This window comes from Alexandromys fortis, unplaced genomic scaffold (assembly GCF_014885135.2).
Source record: "Alexandromys fortis isolate MF-2015 unplaced genomic scaffold, M_Fortis_MF-2015_v1.1 scaffold_73, whole genome shotgun sequence".
Classification (NCBI taxonomy): domain Eukaryota; kingdom Metazoa; phylum Chordata; class Mammalia; order Rodentia; family Cricetidae; genus Alexandromys; species Alexandromys fortis.
This window is the reverse complement of record NW_026067959.1, coordinates 1,293,967-1,305,661: the sequence shown is the minus strand read 5'-3', so window position 1 is coordinate 1,305,661 and position 11,695 is coordinate 1,293,967.

Below are 11,695 nucleotides of genomic sequence, written 5' to 3'. Positions count from 1 at the left end.
GAATACATACATACATACATACATACATACATACATAAATGAATAAGTAAATAAACAAAACAAAGCACCTATTAGCTTGCCTTTTCTCTCTATCTTGTGATAATAGAGTCTACAGCCAAGAGATACCTGAGTATCAGGAAGCAGGTCTTTGCCAGATATTAGATCTGCCAGTGCCTTGGCCATGAATTTCTCAGCTAGCAAAAGAGACAACCTTTTCGCTGTTGTTCAACCAGCAGGTGATGGTACTTTTGTGATACCATTGCACGTTGAGATGGAATCACCAAGTTTAATCTCCAGAATTTCAATAATTATAATTTCTAAGCAGTTTATCTCCCAGTGCCCAAAGTCCTCCTTCTGTTATCAGGGTATAAAAATGTGGGCACACTGTTTGGCTTTTAAATTGTAGTATCTTTGGCCACAGCTCTTACAATCTCAGATAATTACCCACGCTACACTGCTGCCTAGAGGCTGCTTGATAACTCTTGGTTTGTTGTAATTATTCACGATTTAATATTTTTATTCCCACTTGATTTTTTTCACTCTGTCTCTTCATACACAGACAGACAAACACACACATGCACACATTTACAGCAAACACATTGGGTTTGCATTTATAACTACTGCTAAAGTACTTGCTATTTATTTTTTATATGTTGAATTTTTTTTTTTTACCCCAGTGACAAGGTAAATGCCTTTTAAACAGTGATCAGGGAACAGCACTCAGCTTCCTACAGACTTCCTGTAATCACGAGGCTTTGGACTCATTAAGTCTTATCTGTGACAAAAGATGATTCCTGACATTTCCTCTCCAGCTGGGGCTTTGGCCCAAGACCGCCCAAAGAAATAACACTTTTGTGTTGGGGCCAAACTGAAGAATCCCCCGCAATCACAGCCATGACAAGGGCAGAGAGCTGATGAGCAGGGAGGTCACAGGGGCTTTCTCTGGCAGGAAGCTGGGGCTTCTGCAGTGACAAAGAGGAAGGATTTATACGGAGGAGGCTGAGCCAGAACTGAGTGAAAGACACAGCCATGCCCCGAGCTCCTGCAGGGCTGGGCTCGCCTCTGCTAGCCTGTGCTCAGATGCAAGTATCTTGGAAACTGTTGACCTTCAAGATGTCAATGAGTTGAAATGAGAGAACGCTTGCCAGTATTTTAGGTACATCCATTGGTCTTCATTTGTATTGTTATGCTTCCTTTCCAATTGGTTCCTGACACATGTTGGAAACGAGTGGACAGAAAAATGGACTCATATGTTAAGGACCAATTGTCCTAGTTATGGAGATTTAGCATTTTCTTTGACCTTGTATCCACCCTGCATTCCTCGTGCCTTTGGGATCTGCTCTGTGATGCGATGTGTGTGTGTGTGTGTGTGTGTGTGTGTGTGTATGTGTGTGTGTGTGATGTGTCTATCACCTAACTGCTGCAGTGGCTAAAGACATCTTCTTCCTACAGACTCTGTTTTACTGTGGCCACACTGTGTGTGATGTGTGAAATCAGCACAGTAATTTCCAGTATTTTTCTCTAGTGACAACCATCTATTTTGGATGATGACTAAATTCTGTTTGATTTGGAATGGCTCTGGCAAAATTTACTGCATCACTCTTTGGGGAAGATAGGAAATACATGGTCATGAACCAAAAGACTCCCTCCTGCTGCTTTATAGAAGAATTTCATATGTAGATATACAAAGACAGTTCATAACTCCCTGATAGTCTTCCCTCTGTATCACTATGGAAAGCCATAGTCTCCAGATGGAGAAAAGTTCCAGTGATCTGCAGACTCAGCTCCTGGAAATAATTCCCTAGAATAGTGTGTACTTTGGAAAGTTACAGTCAACTGAGAAGCAGGGACTCTTAGGTTATTTGATGCTATTTTGTATCAGAATACAGACCATTAAGTAGCCTCACATTTAGTATAATGATAAAGCTACTTGCTATGGTCTGAACATCCTGTTTCCCTGAATTCACGTGGAATTCCCATTCCTAAGGTTGTTATGCCCAGCCATGAACCCCCAGAGACTACCAGGAGTCAGAGATCATATATAAAAAGCAAAGAGCCATTATTGTAAGCTTGAGCTTAAACTCTCCGTCCATCCAGAAACAGCGTTTGGATCAGAGAGCATTGAGCTCAGCTATGGCAGGGTTTTTAAGAAGTAAAGAATGAGGGGAAATAGGGTAATTCAGGATTCAGATGGGGGTTTGAACTCCTGACTCGGCAGGAGTGGGGTAACAGAAATTTTGTCAAACAGGAATTGGTGCTGGTGTTGTTGCAAGAAAATTGACGACCTATATACAAGTTAGGCCAGCTATTTTTAATGTTCTGAAGCATCTCACACTTGTTTGCCTCAATTTTGATTGGTTCCTCACAGGGTACAGTTTTTTTTTCTGGTTATTTTAAGGGAAGGCCTAGTCCCAGTATTGTTAGTCTGCAGCCTGTCATGGCTGCCCTAATGTTAAGGTAGGTCTCTTCAAAGTGGTGACATTGAAGATGAGGTATTAGAGAGATGTTTGGTCCCCAAGAATGAAACCAGACCCCTTCTAAACGAGGCTTTAGGAAAATGTTTTTTCTCCTTTTCCTCATGAAGGCACAGCATGAAGACATAGGGCATACGGCAGAAGCCAGACTCCTCTTCAGACGCTGTGTGTACCAGCCCCTTCATCTTTATGGCATTAACTACCCCAAACCTCTAAGAAATAAAACTTGTGGTTTATAAGCCACTGGATTTACAACATTTTGCTATGTAACATCTTGAATGAACTTAAGTAAGCATTCAAGGAATATTCCACATAAAAGAAATAAGTCATTTTATAGTCCATAATTTTTAGATAGATATGTATTTGTCAATTAAAATTTACCATGTGTTCAAGGTAATAAATGGCATAGGTATGTAATGAGGTCCCATGCTGCTTCTTGATTGAAACCTCTGCCTGGAGAACCAGAATCACAGGTGGCCAGGGAAGACATGTGTTGACTGATAAAACTAGTGTTATTGCTGACGACCTTTCCAGTGGACTCAGAAAGATTCCTACTTAAGGTAAAGTACCCGAAACGAAAAGGGTGAAGAGGAGCTGCTAGGCACCACATTTGCTAGGACTTTGTCAAGGGCGTTTGTGCATAGTGGATTTTACTGTTGTTTTGGCCAGCACCGGCTTCTTCCTTCCCTCTATCCCTTGGCCCTTGAAATATGAGTCTCTCTCCAATGTTGGAGGGAAGTAGTTCGTGTTCCAGGAAATATCAGCTGATGTGGGAAGGCTGAATATTCTATCCCGTAGTTCAGTGTGACTGAATCAATGCTCCCCAGATGTCTTTACTGACCTCAGAACCTTTCTTTTGTGTTAAGGATGGTAATTTGTTTTCTTTTTTTCTTTCTTTCTTTTTTTTTTTTTTTTTTTACTTTGTAGGAACAGATGATGGAGCTGTAGCTCAAGGAACTAGTGACAGCTTTACCATAGTCGGGATCATAGCTGAGGCTCCCCAAAGTAAAATAAGAAGGAAGAATTGATTGGGAGTAAAATGGGGTGAAGAGTGTTGATCACTTATTTCAAATATCATATTATATATCGCTTGAAAATTAATTGTATTTTCAATTTTGATGGTCATTACTCAATTATGCCTTTTGCTTATGCCAGTTTCAATTAGGTTTTCCTATTTGATTTGTTTTCTTTTTAATTGGGAGCATACTAAAAGAAAATTGATCAAGTATGTGTAATAGCCTTGAACTCTGCCCCACATCTCTGATCCTGGCTTCTTTCTTCATTCCGGGCTTGAACTCATCCAGTTGCTGACTGCCAGAACTCAGCAAAAATGCCCCAGGAGTCCATGCTTCTTGGGAAACAGTGTGCCTGTCTGGAGATCATTTTGACTCTGCTTGGAATCTGTTACAAAATCGAAGTCATGTTCAGGGGGTTGGACAGACTGATAGGACCATTTGCAATGCAAAAACATCCAGAAAGGGAATTCAAATAAAAACTACTGAACAGTTGGAGGAATATCAAGGAACAGAATACTTAAAACTGCTTTGGAAAAACAGATGCAGGTCTAGCCACACGATAGGAAAGAATAGCGCACTTGAGACTTGGCAAACAGTAGGCAAGTTTCCTAAGCAAAAAAGTCAAGTCAACTGTTGCGCCTGCCCACATGGAGTCTTCCTCACACACTGTTCATAAAATTTTTAATGCATGGATTTTTATATGGTCAGTACATGGAGCTAACCATGCCTCCTTTATTTTCAAATTAGCAGACAGTTCAATGAAAGTGACGTGCGTGGTAATTATTGATCTGAAGAGACCCCCTGAACATATTTGCTAAAACAGTGTAACTACTGCATTTCTGCCTCCCTTGAGAAACCCCTGAAGCAGCCGTTCTCAATCTGTGGGTCAAGACCCCCCACAGGGGTGGCATATCAGATATCCTGCATATCAGATACTTATATTATGCTTCATAATAGTAGCAAAATTATAGTTATGAAATAGCAGCAGAATAATTGTATGGTTGGAGATTACCATAAATGAGAAAACAGTATATTAAAGAGCCTCAGCATTAGGAAGGCTGAGAATCACTGAGCTAGCGTGTCCTTCATTTTCTTCTCCATCACTGCAAAGTGAAGACCCACAAACATTCTATTCCAGATTACTGTTGTCTGTTGTACGGGAACATACCAGCAGAGCCATGCCTAATGCAATACCATTCATAGGGGCTGAATCGTAGTTGCCCATCAGAAGATAAAGGATAAGGTAAAGTTTTATTCAGCCGTAAAGAAGAAAAAAAATCATGCAATTTGCAGAAAGACAAACCAGACCCAGAAAGAAAGTAGGATTTTTTTTTTCACAAAATTTAAAAAGTAGGAGAGAGAGAAAGAGGGAAAAGGAGCTGTATGAGGAAAGGAAAGGGGGGGGGGGACTATGGAAAATGATTGAAACAACGGAAACAACTCTCCATAACAATGAGACTTCAGACACAATTCTCAGAAATGATAGATTTAACCAACAAGAAATCATTCAAGTTAGAGAAGACTGAAAAAGTTCAATCAAAACCGTCTACAGATTGTCCTAGTTAGGGTTTCTATTGCTATGACAAAACACCATGCCTAAAAGCAAGTTGGGGAGGAAAGGGTTTATTTGGTTTACAGTTCCACATTGCTGTTCATCATCAAAGGAAATCAGGACAGGAACTCAAACAGGGCAGGAACCTGAAAGCAGGAGCAGATGCAGACGCCATGGAAGGGTGCTGCTTACTGGCTTGCTCAGCCTGCATCTTTAGAGAACCCAGGACCACCAGCCCAGTCAAGGCAGCACCCACAATGGGCTGAGCCCTCCCACTTTAATCACTGATTAAGAAAAGGCCCTACGGACTTGTCTACAGCCAGATCTTATGGAGACACTTTCTCAGTTGAGGCTACATGAGTCTAGCTTGTGTCAAGTTGACATGAAACTAGCTAGCATACAGGGCTATACATCTGATGACCAGCATATTTAAGACTTTTCAAGCTTATATTGAATATTCTGACTGAGGTCTTCTTGGTCTGTGTGGTAGTTTCGCAACTATTAATACTCTGCCATGGTGGGAGAATCTGAAGGGAAGAGGTAGGATATATGAATTGACAGCAAGACAATTTCAAAACATGAAATGCTGGGTATACGAGTCATTAAAAAACTAAATCTGTAAGCACCATGGAGGGCTCTTTTAGGGTCGGCCATAGTGATTTGCTTCTTACAAGCTTCTGAGCATCTGACTTGACACAGGGGCTTAACTAAGTATTGCTGTAACAATTTGTCTGGCATTCCAATGTGTTTCTCAATCTGCGGCACATTATCTAAATTTAGAAATGGGAACGTAATTATACCTGTGGGTCACCTTCCTTCCCTACTGAAGTTTTTGATAATGAATGGGTTAACCACAAAACCAAACTAAACCACAAAAATGTTTTCTCTTTCCCAAGCCAGTTTGGTTATTTTAGAATGGTGGAAAATAGTAATAAGCAATCCATGGTTGGTTTTAGAACAAGGCTAACCCCCCCCCAACTGTCTATTTAAGGAAGAAATTATGTGGTTCATGGAATAAAATGTTTGCCACAGAAGACAAAAAGTATTTACATATTAAAAATGTATTTATCTAATGTATAGACTATTTATGTCTTAAATACATGCACACAGGGAATAAATACATATCTTGAAAGCTTGTTTGGCAGGTGCTGGTTATAACATGTCTATTACCTAGAAAAAGAAATCTCAGGTTTAACCATCTGCATAAAGATTTGACAACAAGATAAAATTAGATGTGTCTTTTATGTAAGATGTCACTTGGAACAATCTTTTTTTCAAACCTTAACCTTTCAGGCTGACAAAGTGTACAGCTCTAGAGATATGGTAGCATGATCTCTCACTTGTTAGGGTTATCCGTATGTAACGTTCCTCACAGTAATTCTTGGGAAAGGAGAATAGAATGAAAAAATGAAATAGAGATCCCAAAGAAAAACATAGATGTGAGGTACAAAAAACAAATCTGAGGACAGTCCCAATATCAAGGAAGAAATGGGTTGGACTGAGCTGGAGTGCTATGTGGATAACTGGCATTATAAATACTACAGCTAACTAGAGATTGATTTGGTCTAAATAGCAAAGGATTGTGGGGTATATCAGCTTAGAGTTCTTAGACACGTCAACAGGCAGTAGCATGCTTCAGTGTGATATCCTTCATTAAAGGTGATAGTCGGGTCCACTGTGGGAGCCCAGATGCAAGGGTCAGAGCAAAAAGCTAATAGTGGGGTGCACTGTGTGAGCCCAGATGCAAAGACCAGATGGAGCTCTGAGCACAAGCATACAGCTTTGCCATTTACAAACTGAACGTCAGATGTGGATAAATTCTGAATGCTGTTTTCTTTCCAAGCACAGCTCAAGACTTGAGAACTGACTCTGCCGTCTTTGCTTTGAAAATGAAAATCTACAGATTGCAAAGGCTGCCTGGTGGCTTCTCTTAAGTTCCTTCTTTATATTCTTATGTAACAGCAAGCTTTTCCAAAAATAGCTGATACAATTTTCACATTAAAGGGACACAGTAAAATTCCTACAGATTTAAAGACGTTTCTTCCTTTGAGAAGAAACAACGTTGCCAGTGGATGTTCTCCAACAATAAAATTTGCTCTGAAGTCCTTGGTGATAAAGTAGACACAATGAGTAAAGGAGTATGTTTAGAAGCAACAGATGCTCAAGAAAAACACAGGTTCAGGCTCGGCATGCAGTGGCACAGTCCAGTTCCTTAGGAAAGTAAAAGACAGAAGCAGTCACCTATTTAGGTACTCGTTTGTTTAACAACTTTTATTGCATGAAGACTGTGCCAAGCACAATGTTCGGACCTAAGATTGCAAAAATAGAACAAATCCCCTCCTTCCAAAGAGCTCGACTCTAGTTGACATACAAGATACCTCCTGTTACTATACTGGAATATAATAAATGATCATTTATGATAAATGATCTATTATATATGATTTATCATATGTATATATCATATATATATGATTTTAGGGAAGAGAGGGGGGAGGAAACACTAATAAATAAATGGAGATAGGATAGTTGGAACTGATGGAGAGAAAGGTATGGTAACAACTGAAATCACTGTAAACCAGACAGAAAGAGCATAGCTCTTTACATAGTCCTTATTTTCATCAAGGTAAAATTTACTATCCTTTATGCCAAGCTTACAAAAGTGGAGATCAAACATGTTTGTTTTCCTTTCTTAATATTTTTCTTGAGCTAATGATCTATTGTAGAAGGTATCTCATGAAAGTCTTTCATTGGAAAAATAATCACTCAATGAAATAGCTACAGTAAATCATCGATTGCACAATAAAAAGCAGATACTCTTGACAGAAGTAATTAATGTTTAGATCAGCTAACCTGACAGTTTCTCCTAAGTGGCTCCTTAGCTACTGTGCTGCTGTGAAGTGATGCCATGACACAGGCAGATTTTGGAAGAAAGCTCTTAATTGGAGGCTCGTTGGCAGTGTCAGAGGGTGCATCCATGATCACCATGGTGGGGAGGCAGGTGGGCATGGTGCTGCAGCAGCTTCTGAGAGCTTTCCATCCTGATCTGCAGGCAGGAGGCAGAAAGAGAGGGGTACTGGGCTTCTGGAACCACAGATCCTACCCTGGGTGACACTTCCTCCAACAAGGCCACACTTCCTAATCCTTTGAAACTGGGAACCAAATATTCAATATATGAACCTTTGAGGACTATTTTCTGAGGAGTAGGGGGTGGGGACTGGCAGGAGGGGAGGGAGAGAAAACTGTGATTAGTATGTAAAATGAGTAAAAATAATATAAAAATAAATTCTGACCTACAGATGGAGGTATTGACGGAGTTCTGGATTAGAGTACACGATTCATCATTATACTTGAAGGTTAGTTCCAGTTTCATGGAGGCAGTTTCTCAACTGAGGTTCCTCTTCACTCATCATTCAATGACTCTAGCTTGTATCATGTTATATAAGCCAAGACCACAGACCTCATTCCTTACCTCCGGACATTGCCATTCAATTCCTGCCTTCCTGGACTGATGAACTCTTAGACTGATTTTTCTCGTTTCTCCCACTAGGCTGATAAGAGAACACTTATCTATCTCCTTTTTGATCCCCCTGGGACCCCCGGCCAGTGTAAGTTGCTCTCTCTTCCAACTTTGTATAGGTATAAACCAGACAACTCGATTCAGCTGCAATGTGGAGGATAAGGTGTTTCCTATGGGAAGTTTGCTTCTAGCTCCTGAGATTCCTGGTTCATGGACGACTGATCATCTATCCTTGTCAATGGTGTGTCGGCAATCCTTTTCCTTGCTTATAGCAAATAGTAAGGAATTAATAGTCACTTTCGAATAAGTCAATAAACCCACTAAAGTCCACCATGGGCTTCCAAAATTGGTACATTTCCCAGGTTCTCAAGACCTAGCTTTCTTCCCAAGCCCCTGCCCTTCTTTTTTTCAGCCCTTCCTCTTTATTCAGCTTCTGGTGTGATTTTATCCAAAGGATCTAAACATTAATGGGAAGTGCACTGTGGTTCACTTCAAAGAGAGACTGAAGAGATTGCCAAGAACGCTGAAGCAATTTATTATGCAAATGTGTATTTGCCTTTTTAACCCTGGGTAACCACTTATCTTCATGTTTGAATATGTATTCAACTACACATGGAAATTTATCAAGCTATGTCACATCCTAGGGCATTTAATGTCTTTGTAAATCTAAAAGACATCCATCATATGGTCTCTGCACACAATATGAGTATATGTATGGGAGAGTTTGAAGGGAGGAAAGGGAAGGGGATGATAATATAATTATATTAACATCTCAAAAATAAATTAAATTTTTAAACAAGAAAATAACCCCCCCCACAGCGACAAAAAGATTTGAATAAGCAAAGATACAAGAGGCTGGCAATTATCCTAACTCACAATTCCCTTGCTAAGACCTTGAAACATTACATCTTGGTTTTGTTTGTTTATTTGTTTGCTTTTGTTTTTAAAATTTATTTTTATTTTTTGTGCATTGGTGTTTTGCCTGCATTTATGTCTGTGTGAGGATGTGAGATCTCCTGGAATCAGAGTTACAGACAGTTATGGATTGCCATGCAGTTGCTGGGAATTGAACCTGGGTCCTCTGGAAGAGCAGCCCATGCTCTTATCCTACCGTAATGCCTCATTCTCAAATGTTGTTGGAATTGAAAATGCTGAAAGATAATCACATGTCAACCTAGAAGCCTGGGAAACATTTGAAAACCCTGTTCCTAAATAAAAAGTAAAAACGGTTTATTTACCATGGGATAAGGCTCAGGGATCATTGTAGAAAAGGGACCAGAAAGACTGTATGAGGCAAAGGTAGTTTGGCAGCAAATCAGTATTTCCCAGATATGACTGGGCACTGTGGGCACTGTTGGCCCTTGTGGGGAACACCTGCGCAAAGTCCATGCCTTGATGGGTGAGAGGATCTTGAGGTTTTCACTCCTAGCTGAGAAGCTATTGTCAGTTGATGGGTGCTGGGGAGGGGAATTCGTTCTCTCCAGTGATACAGCTCCTCATGAGACTACCCCATGTTCCAGTAAATGGCCCTACACCTGTGCACACACAGGCAGCATAACTGGACCGAGTCGGCTTTTAGAAAGAGCGCATGGAGTTGGAAGGGAATCATGGTGGAAGGGGTAGGGAAGTAACGGGAGGAGAAGGGGAAAGTATGGGCTTGAACAAAATGCATAATATGTATAATATGTATGTATGAAATTCTCAAATTAAAAAAATACTAAAAGGCTAGTGCTCAGGACTTGCCTAGCATGATCAAGGCTCTGGGTTTCCATCTGTAGGACTGAAATTAAGATGAGAAACAGTAAATTGTAGACAGAGAGAAAACATTTCCACATGCACATGTCAGAAAAGTCTGTTCAGAGTAGATCACCCCATGGATGGCGAAGGTAGCCGTAAGGGAACAAATCAAAAAGAGACCTGAACAAATATTTTGTGAGAGAAATTGCTAGAAAAGCCTGGAGAAACGTTTTCACATTATTGAATGCCAGGAAAACACTAATTCAGCCCACAGTGAGCTCATGCAAGCAGAGCCAATTGCTTTTGTTAAAGGCAGAAACCATTTCAATGAAGAGCAGGATAATCGTTTCAACAATTGATCGCTGAACTCGTGAATCCCTTGGGCTACTGGACAAGGAGAAAGTGGTGCAAATAGAATTAACATCTGTACATAGCTGACATGGTTAGGAAGGGTTTAGATCGGTTTATGCAGTTGTACCCAGTATAATCACGTGGGTCAGGAAAAGCAGAAGAGGGCAACGGAGGGAGAGGCAGAGAGAACTGACTGTGAAGACTTCATGTGGTGTCCCTGGCTTTGAATAAAAGGAAGAACAAAACCGAATGTCCAGGAATACGGCTGGGCCCAGGGCTAGGAAAGCTAAGCCATAATTGCACATCGTTTTCATCTCTTGAGACCTTGTTTGGATTTCCGATCTCCAGGACTGTAAAATAATGCATCTGTATTTTGTTATTGAAGTGATTAAAAAACTATTATAAAAAGAATAACTTAGGTATCCTATCTTTCACAGAAAATTAACTCAAAATGGAATGCAGGGCTGAACGTAAAATTAAAGTGTTAGACTAAATCCAGACAATATTATATTATTGCACTCCTCACTTGTAGTGCCTGTACAAGATCACCACGAAAATAAAGTCAGAAGCAATTCGGGCTTCCATGGGGGAGGTGCTCTCCAGGCTCTTCTCCTTACTGAGATGCTATTGGCAAGTGATTGTGCCAAGTTAAGATGTTAATGACAGGGGAAGCTGAATCAGGTATAAGTAACACTTACTCCTACTTTTGAGATGTATCCAGTAAAATAAAAAAAATATATATAATACATATGCTTATATATTATATATATAAATACTTGTATATATGCAATCATATTATCAAATATAAATATAATCTATGATGTATATGATATATCATTATCTCTCACATATATAGGAATTATCTCTCTCATATACTGGAGAGAGATACTGGAAAGAGATCTGTAAGGCAGAGTCCTGGTCATTCGTAGTGCAGGCTCCCTACATCTCTTCTCATGAACCGACATTCACCATACCCAGAGACTCTCCACTGCAGCTCCCCTCCTGTTCTCCTTCCCTGAAAGCACTAAGACACACATCATCCTCCCGA